This window comes from Grus americana, chromosome 2, assembly GCF_028858705.1.
Source record: "Grus americana isolate bGruAme1 chromosome 2, bGruAme1.mat, whole genome shotgun sequence".
Classification (NCBI taxonomy): domain Eukaryota; kingdom Metazoa; phylum Chordata; class Aves; order Gruiformes; family Gruidae; genus Grus; species Grus americana.
Genome location: NC_072853.1, coordinates 85,778,417 through 85,787,367, shown reverse-complemented (window position 1 = coordinate 85,787,367; position 8,951 = coordinate 85,778,417). Strand labels below are relative to the sequence as shown.

Genomic DNA, 8,951 nt, shown 5'->3' with positions numbered 1-8,951 from the left:
ATAGATTGTAATGTAGTTTCTTTGGGTTTTTCTGTTTGTTTTTGTCATATGCTATATCTACTAGATTGCAAACACATCATCCTCACAGTCAGTTGATTGCAGTTTGAGATATTTTAGTTTTCTCACTGAATGTTACCCAGCGTTAAAGAGTCCAGGTGGGGATATTTTGGTCAGTCAGAGCTTTTCTTAATGCAAAAAGAAAATGAGAGCTTCTGTAGAGCTCCAAAAGCATAGGGTGGCTTTCAAGCAAGGGGTTAAAACTACTTTTCACAACTAATAAAATTTCAAATGCACGCTGTGTATTTTGGTGGGAGGGGGTTACAGAAAGGGAATCCTCAATACCAATTGGCTGGTCTCTATCAGCTGCAGTTGAGCTGAAGCTGCTGCTGAAGAGCAGTATTGATCTGAAGGGTAAATGTGTAGGGAACCACAGAGAGGGATTCAGTCGTTTCTGAGAAGGGAGCCAACCTCTTCCAGTAAGAAAGTGGTTTCTACCTGTCTTTCCTGCCTGTGAGATCCTTTGTGAATGAAGGGGAACACGAGAAAGGGCAGTTTGTTGCTACAGTGATTCAGAGAAAGAGGTACTGCTGCTGTGCATGCCGCTGCTGCTGCTGCTGATCTCGCTGGTGCTGCTGCAGCTTCATGTAGCAGGTAAGGCTGCTTCTCCTGGGGAGGGGGAGGAGGGAAAATTGGGATTGCATCGCTGTGGCTGGGGCCGCGGCGTGGGGGGGTCCTGCAACACTGCACAAAAGGACGCCGGCTCCACGGAGGAGCTCCAGGGGCACACGCGAGAAATCTGGCCGTGTGGATTAGCAGGCAGTATTTCCTGCTCATCCCGGTTTGGAATCACAAAACTTCAATAAGTTCTAAAGAAAGTGTGCAAGTCCGCAGTGCCTCAAGGAAGAGGGGGCAGTGAAGGGAGAGGAAGGAGCTGCACCTTCCCCTTCCCGCTTTGCAGGCGTCCAGCCCTCCACCAGGTCGGGCAGTGGCTCTGAAATACATGGGGATGGGTGCAACTAATTTGGTTGTGATGGGCGGTAAGATCAGTGCTGATAAAAAGGAAAATACGTCGTGCCAAATTTGAGACTTGTTTCAGTAGAAAGGGAAAATAAATAAGTGACAGTGTGAAACTCGTGGGACTGAAAAGGTATTTGCCTTATTTTTAGTCTCTTTTTTTTTTTTTTTTTTTTAAGCACTCAGTCTTTTATGTGTGTGTGTGAGAGAAGGCAGGAATATGGGGGGGTAGTGGGGGAGAATTTCTGCAGCATTGCCCTTTCAAGTGATAAAATTCAATTAAAAGAAAGAAGGTAAGGAATGCGAATTTGACTTGAAGCAACTTTGAAAACACCTGAGCAGCTTCAGCCCTAAAAAAAAAAAAAAAAAAAGCACTGCAGAAATAATTTAATGGTGAGAACTAAAATTTAACCCTGACACACAAGATTTTTGAATGCAAGCCAGGATTTATTATTGTAATGTTTCAAATTGATCTTCTACAAATTAGTCATGTGATGAGCAGTAGAACATACATAATCTTTATGCAAACATTTTAATGGCAAGTTTAACCCTGAATTACAAATCATGCGCAAGTGTGCCTATAACAGAGATGTGTGAAGGTACTTATGTTGATAAATATTTCACATAATTTTTTACTGTGAATGGCTTTGTGGCTTTGGCATTTCAGCTCTAAATATGTAGTCTAGATTAAGAAGGATATGTTTCTTGTATTTTAAATATTCCTTTCAAAGCACACTATGGGGGTGATGGACTTTGTGTTAATTTCGGTGTGTACTGAGTGATGGTGAACGGTGGGGTTTTTCTGTATCTGCAAATATCTATACAGAGCTAAATAGGAAGGCAGACTATTGCTGAATAGCATCCACGAACAGTTGAGGTTATTGGTATTTTTTCCCAATTTTCAAGTTAAAATATAAATCACAAAAACCCTAACTATTCACAAATACTAAGTAGGTCTTATGATAATGTACCCTTTGCTGTGTATGTGATTGCATTTGAGATACAAAATAAATTGGGATTAAAATGTTTCCATGAAACCATGCTTTTAGGAAATTCACAAATTGGTCAGGAGGTCTTTATTTCAGTTCTCTGAACATCTTGTTAGACCTTTCATTGATCACAGCGTGTTTTTAAGAGGTTTCAAGGCTTCTTACAAAATATTTCCCCAGATCTGAAAGCCAGATGGTTACATTGCAGAAGTCATAAGCAGTTAATTGCTGAACTGATTTGAGCGCTCCGGAACATATCAGCATGCAGACCAAAGGCTTCCATCTCAGCTGATCAAACTAGTTACCTGACGTTGCTTTTTGCTGAAATTGGGGTCCCTCTTAGAGATGTTAGGAAAAACAGATTCTCTTTTTTGGGAAGCAAGAAACGAAATGCTTTAGTTGGAAAAGACTTCTTTAAAAAGTGATTTGTTTGTCTTTCTCACATCTATCACATCTGTCACATTTTTCCTCAAGATTACTTTATTTAGATTAATTTGCTGCTCCCCCCCCCCCCCAGGGTCTATGGTATTTGTTTAACTACTGTGTTGAATGATATACCAGATGAGATATAATAAGATCTCCCACAATTTCCTTTCTATTCACAATACGTAGACAGAATTGTCTCACAATGTTCGATACTTTGTATTTTCCCCCAAATATGTAAGAAATATTATTTCAGTTGCAATATAGTTGCATATAGAATAGATAACAGAATGGCAAATATAAATGTTATGGTTGTCTTACTATATGCAGTTTCTCATTTTGTACCCATCAGTTGGAGTTTTGTTCTGAAGAAAAAGATGACATGTAATCAGTATTCAGAAGGAAAGCAAATGCTTATTTTGCTTTCTTTCAATCTTAAATAACCCATTAGTTCAATAGTAGTGCTTGAGATGATTTAAAAATTTTATAGGCTAGCAAATTCCCAAATTGCTTTTCCTTAAATAATTTTTTGGCTAACAGCTTTTTCAGTATTCAAATTATTTTAAATACTTTCCTGTATAAGAATGTTTTAGTTATTGTTGACACCTGTGTAATATGAAAATAACATGTTTATAACATGATATGGTTATAAATGCTTTATAAAAGGTTAAGAAGTTGTGTTTAGGTATTTAAATGGTTATCACAGAATTAGAGAAATCGGTAAGTTACATGTAACTGTGCAAAGCATCATTATAAAATTTTTCAAATATTTTCATAATCATACAGAGCTCAGGTAAACTGTCTTTAACATGCTCATAGGACTTATTAGTGCCTTATTAATCTTTCTAAACTATTCAGACATGCACATTGCAATGTAAAACCTTACAGTAAAACAGAGAGGATAAAGTCAGGGTAAAAACTTGCACTGAAGCACACAGGCAAGGGGGTGGGTGCACAGACTTGTATCTGCTGTGCGTGCAACCGCCTCATTGGTAGGGAGTGGGGCTTTTCTTCCCACATGCGCCCTACTGTAAAAGTGACCCCACCACTCAGAGTTTCCTGTGCCTTAACTGACTCTTAAAATATGAAAACAAAGATTATTTGGAACACATTTTTCTCGGTAGCCATAACTGATCATAAATGTCAACTTTCTTGAGGAGGGTATATAAAAAGAATTTCTGCACATACGTCATTCTGAAGATGACAGTATCTGCCCAGGGGGACATCATACCTTTTGCTCTTGAATATATTGTTTATGCTTATCTTTCTGCTTTTAAAGACCATAAGATAGTTCATGTGATCTTTACATCTGTATTCTTATTTTCTAGATATAATATAATTACTAGAAACTGTTACAGCAAAGAAACAGAATATGTTTTAAGTTTGGATATATTTACTTTCAAAGCGATATTTTGGTAATGCATTCTATTACTGATTCTAACAACATATATTAATTTTTATATAACAGTATTCAAAGTTTGATAAAAGTTTTGCCTCTATCACTTATACTTTAATACCACACAACATAGTTAATAGTATGGATGTGAGTATAGCGTGAAATAATTTTGTGATGGCAACTTACATTTTGATTAAGTTACCACAGTTGTCCAATTCACAGTCATGAGGTTCTGAAAAATAATTACTTATATGTTTTTCTATTAGATGATTCTATTGTCTTCTTTTAGGAATACTAAACTCTTTTCTGAATATTTTTCACAAGTGTGTATATGTACTGATCTATAAACTATAAATAAAAAAAGTAAAGATAAACAAATTGTTGAATAACTCCAGCAGAAGTGTCATCATCTTGTGAAAGTCTGGAAAGGAAACATGGTCAGTTTAGTTATAGTGTAAATACATAAAGAAAAATATTTCTACAAGATCTAAGTTGTGCTATTTTAAACAATAAAATATACTAGTATTTTTTCAGTATGCTACTGAGTAAAACGGCAACATTTTAATCTCATTTCCACATTGTCATTCATTTCTGACAGCTGATGTGTTTGAACCTGTAAATTAAAGAATGTTAATAAAGAGAGGCAGGTGAGAAACACAGAACAAGAAAAAATTAATGCTGATTGCACAGAGTCTTTGATTTTTCTTAATTTGACAATGACTTTTCTATTCATGTGTTAAGAGAAGAAACTGTAATACCTCTGCATTTATCTCCTCCACTTCAAATCATATGCATTTACCTACAGCATCGGTATATTGGTTGGTTTCCAGGCTATTCATTTGCAAAGCACTTGAGGGATCTTGAATTTGAAAATTCTTACATGAAGCCAAATACTATTCTGCTTTTAAATGACTCATAAAAATGCTTTCACTTAAAGCATTTGTATGTATACACAAGTTTGGGTGTGTTTATACATACCCTTTAAACAGAGACATTTTTATGAGGCATTTTAAAAGGTGAGCAGAATCTAAGTTTATATAGCACTTATCAAGTGTAAGGTATCACAAAGAAATGAATTATGGTGCATGGTGGCAATAGAGACTTAATAGAAAAATGCTACTAAGAAGGGATGTTGTTTGATGTGTTATGTGTTATAACACTGTATTATGAAAAATACTATGTGATTTTTGCTTTTTCTTAGGCTACTGACTGTTCACTAAAGAGACTGAAATATAACATCTTATATGAAAGATGGCCCCTCTTCTTTTCCACTCTAGATTTCACTTTCCTAGAAGTCCTTGATGGGGAGGGAGGGCTGGGCTCTGCTGTGGGACATTCATTTGTCTCAGTATATTCACTCCTACTGGCCTACAGTTAGGAGCTGTATGATATTTGTAAGTGGTCGTGCCATAGTAGTATAAGTAATGTTGGAGTATATTGTCACATGTGCATTATTTGTATTGTGATACCATCGGATTCCACAGAGTAAACCTGACAGCGTATTTTTTAAGGCAAAAACTAGAGTAAAGGAGTACAGATTCCATCATCCCATGTTAATACAAGTTGCTCTTCAGAGACCTCAATTTAAGAAAGACGGTTAAGTCCATCTCTGTTCAGAATGCCAGTTAAGAGTCTGCCTAATATTAATTTTATTGTTTTTTGATGATTGGTTTGGATTAATTTGATGATTTCCATATATGGCAGCATGGTTTTAAGACGCTGTCTGCTAAAGAAAGTACTCTTTTTCCCTGAGATGTACTACAAGATATTAATCATCTCTCATTACTGAAAAGCCTACATTGTTATTGAATAAAACAGGGGTAAAACATAGTGTCTTGGGCACTTTGTTTTATTGGATCCTCTTTTCTAATTTCATTGTTCTTTATTGTTTTACCTTGACTGATTTGTTTTCTTTTATCCAGTGAAACCCATTGTGAGGGTCTCTGAAATAATTGCTTTGCTAAACACTCTTTCCAAGTTGCATTTCCCTGACAGATCAGGTGAACTTTATGTCATAGCTTATTATAGCTATTTTAAAAAATCTTGCTTCATTTTTTGCTTTGCATTATGTTTCTTATCTGCTTTGTCTCAGTATGTAGATTCTTGCTATCTGGAGCAAAATTTAGTTATAAACTGAGTTTTGAGGTGCCCTGACCACAGCTTCAGAGTAGACTCTCCTGTTGCACTTATTGTCTTTTAGTTACCGTTGTCACTTACCAAATGACAGATATTCTCCAAACATCTGTCCTCTGGTAGCAGAGTCAGAGGTGGCAGACTATACGGTGCTTTTACCCACACAAGTAGTCTCTTTTTCAGTTCTATTTTGTACGTTATGTCTTATGAACCACTGAAAACATTTATAACGGCATGAAGTATGATGGGACTTGTGTGGAATTAAGAGATGCACCTTGAAAATTACTTCAGCTAGAGGAAAGCACTTCAAAATAACAAAATGAGTCTCACAGACAATGTGTTAATGATCTGATGGACTGAACTGCATATTAAAAAATAATGATAGGGAAATGATAGTACTGAAATCCATTCTTGGTTTAAAATACTTAGAAAGAAGAAGAGAAATTAAACCTAGCTAAAGTTAAATAAAACCTCTTTGCTTCAGCTTTCCTGGCATTGATGGAAATACCCCTGGTTCTGGTCTTTGTCAGAGAAAAAAAGCTGCATGATTCACTGAAGAGACAGCTCAATGAACAGGCATGACAGGCTTGATTCACCAGCATCTTTCATGTTGCATTCCAGTAGTAATTATTTATTCCTGTAGAAATTGGTTTCAATTTTGGTTGAGCCTAGGCTCTTTGGGAGCACAGAGCAGGAATAAAGCTGGCTTAACCTTGGTTGGAGACTCCCTCAGTCACAAAGATAATACTTTTCTGTTATTGGCAAATAGTGGGCATTTGGCCAGGCAGAGAGTACGGCTGCCATGCTGCTGCCCTGCTTATTACTTACCTGCTGGTAAAGCTCCTTGTGGGAGCTGCGGTTAGTACGATTTAGGGAAGGCATGAAACTGCACTGTGGATTTCTTTGGGAATGGGCCAACAGTCAGCAGAATAGCTTGGGTCTAACCCTCTTCCTTCAGGTGGCAGACTTGGTCAGGACAGATTCTCCCATGAAATTTTTGCTGTCTGACGGCACTTGGTTGGGCTGATATAAGAAAATGAGGAATTAATTAAGCACTAATTAATAGTAATGCATAAACTTAATGAAGATTCACCTAAAGTGTAAGACATGGCCTTGGGTGATTTGTTTCATACCAGTTGCCACTTTCTTACCACCTGTCTTTCCTATTTTGTCATTTATAAGCTATATTTTAGATCAAAGATTTGGCCTTCCGATCATGTATTTTCTGTCTCTAACCACTCACAACCATTAGGTAATGTACTTAAGGCCTAAAGCCGTGCTTTTGGTCCGCTGTCAGAAGAAGAATACAGATGAATGAGAAAGCAAGTCTGTGAGTGCGTCTAAAGAAGGCCGCTGTGTGACTCAAAAGCACATGATGTTTCAAGCACTTCATTTAATATGTACGTTCACGGAAAGGGATATCTCAATCCAGTGTGTAAGACCTACAGCAGCCACCTAAACTAGGCAGAAAGAAATAGGTAGGAGACTGCCTATATTTTTCCAATAGCTGTTTCTGGAAGCTGTGTCAAGTATCTTTCCCTGTTAAAATACAGACACTTTTCACCACATACCACTTAATGAGGAGGCATTTTAGCATTTGAAACTTCAGAAGTCTTTCAGATTGTGTCCGTGTCCTGAAACCTAGGTTTTTACCTATTGAACCCTGATAACTCATGAAAACTGGCTACTCTCACCAGCCACAAAGTTGGCCAAAGGCTGTTCTTGACTGCACATACAGATGAATTTCTGATGTATGTAGATGGATGTTTATAAAGAGGAATAAGGTCTATAGAAAATTTACTATATAAAAAACGTTGTTTATTCTCTATTTTTTATGATAGCATGGTATCTGTTCTCAGTGATAGGAGCAGATACTAATTCTATCCATTTAAAGATTAGTAATAGAGAAAAAAACCCAAACCAAACATATATATATAAATTTTGCTAATGTTGGGTTCTAAGAACTCATCCAGATACTTCAGGAGACAAGAATGAACTTTTTGGGTCAATGTAACTATTATTTCTACAGTGTGTAACTCAAAAGAAGAAGAAATTATCAGTGTCACTTTTTTGGCTGTGACAGAGAGAGAAGGTGATCAAAGAATAGATTGCAGCTTTTTTGTCCTGTATTTCTAAGTTTTGTCATAAGCACTTATTTTGATTTCTGTGTGCTCTTCTCTAATTTATCAGTTGCCCCCTTACACAGAGAAAATGCATTTTTATTCAGTTACTAGATCAAATAGAAATCAGGAAGAAGAACTCATCAGTGGCCTGCATACAGTCCTAACTGTTCAAGAGTAAACAATTTCTACCTATAAAAGTTGGTATGCTATTTAAATTTTATAGACAATCATATTAGATCATCAGGTAGATTCCAGAAATGCAAGTGTAAGACAGACTTCAAAGTTAGAGAAGCATCTGATACAGTAGCTTACTCAAGTGTCTAACATTCAGCAAAAGCTGTGTGTGGTTCATGGGGACTTCGTTATTATGCACAAGAAAGGTATTTCACTGGATTTGGTTCCCAAGGCTGTAGAGTGAATTGAGTTGTTTCAACATGAATATGAATGTCCTTCCTGAAGCCGTGACTGGAGGAAAAAAAATTGACTACCCTTATACTCAGGCTCTTGTCAGTAAAAGCAATATGCCGTAGTGAATTTCAATCCAGCAGGTAAAAGTCTCAGAGAGTCTTGAGGAAGTATGAAGGAGATGAGTATATAATTTGAGTATATCAAAAGTGAAGTATGCCTCAACAAAGAAATTAGCAAAACAGCGTGTATAGTAATATTTAGTAGCTTATTCCGGTACACCTTTAGAAATGTAATCAAAGTTATTCTGTGTGGATGCCCTGGGATTCACAAAAAGTGCAAGACAGACTCCCTTAAAACACCTTAACTGTACTCAGAACAGCTATATAACAGTGTCATATGGGAAGTAGTCACAGATATTTTTTAATTTTTCAAGGTGAAAGTGAAGAAAGTGGAAGCAAATAATCC

The 8,951-nt window shown here is 36.7% G+C and overlaps 1 long non-coding RNA gene across 1 annotated transcript in view; it reads left to right on the top strand.

The window, feature by feature from the left end:
* The first annotated feature begins 443 nt into the window (after window positions 1-443).
* Window positions 444-8,951, top strand: part of LOC129203340 (uncharacterized) — a 429,251-nt gene continuing 420,743 nt past the window's right edge. Inside the window, exon 1 of the long non-coding RNA XR_008575985.1 lies at window positions 444-651. This is a non-coding gene — a long non-coding RNA (uncharacterized LOC129203340). The remainder of the gene's footprint in view (window positions 652-8,951) is intronic.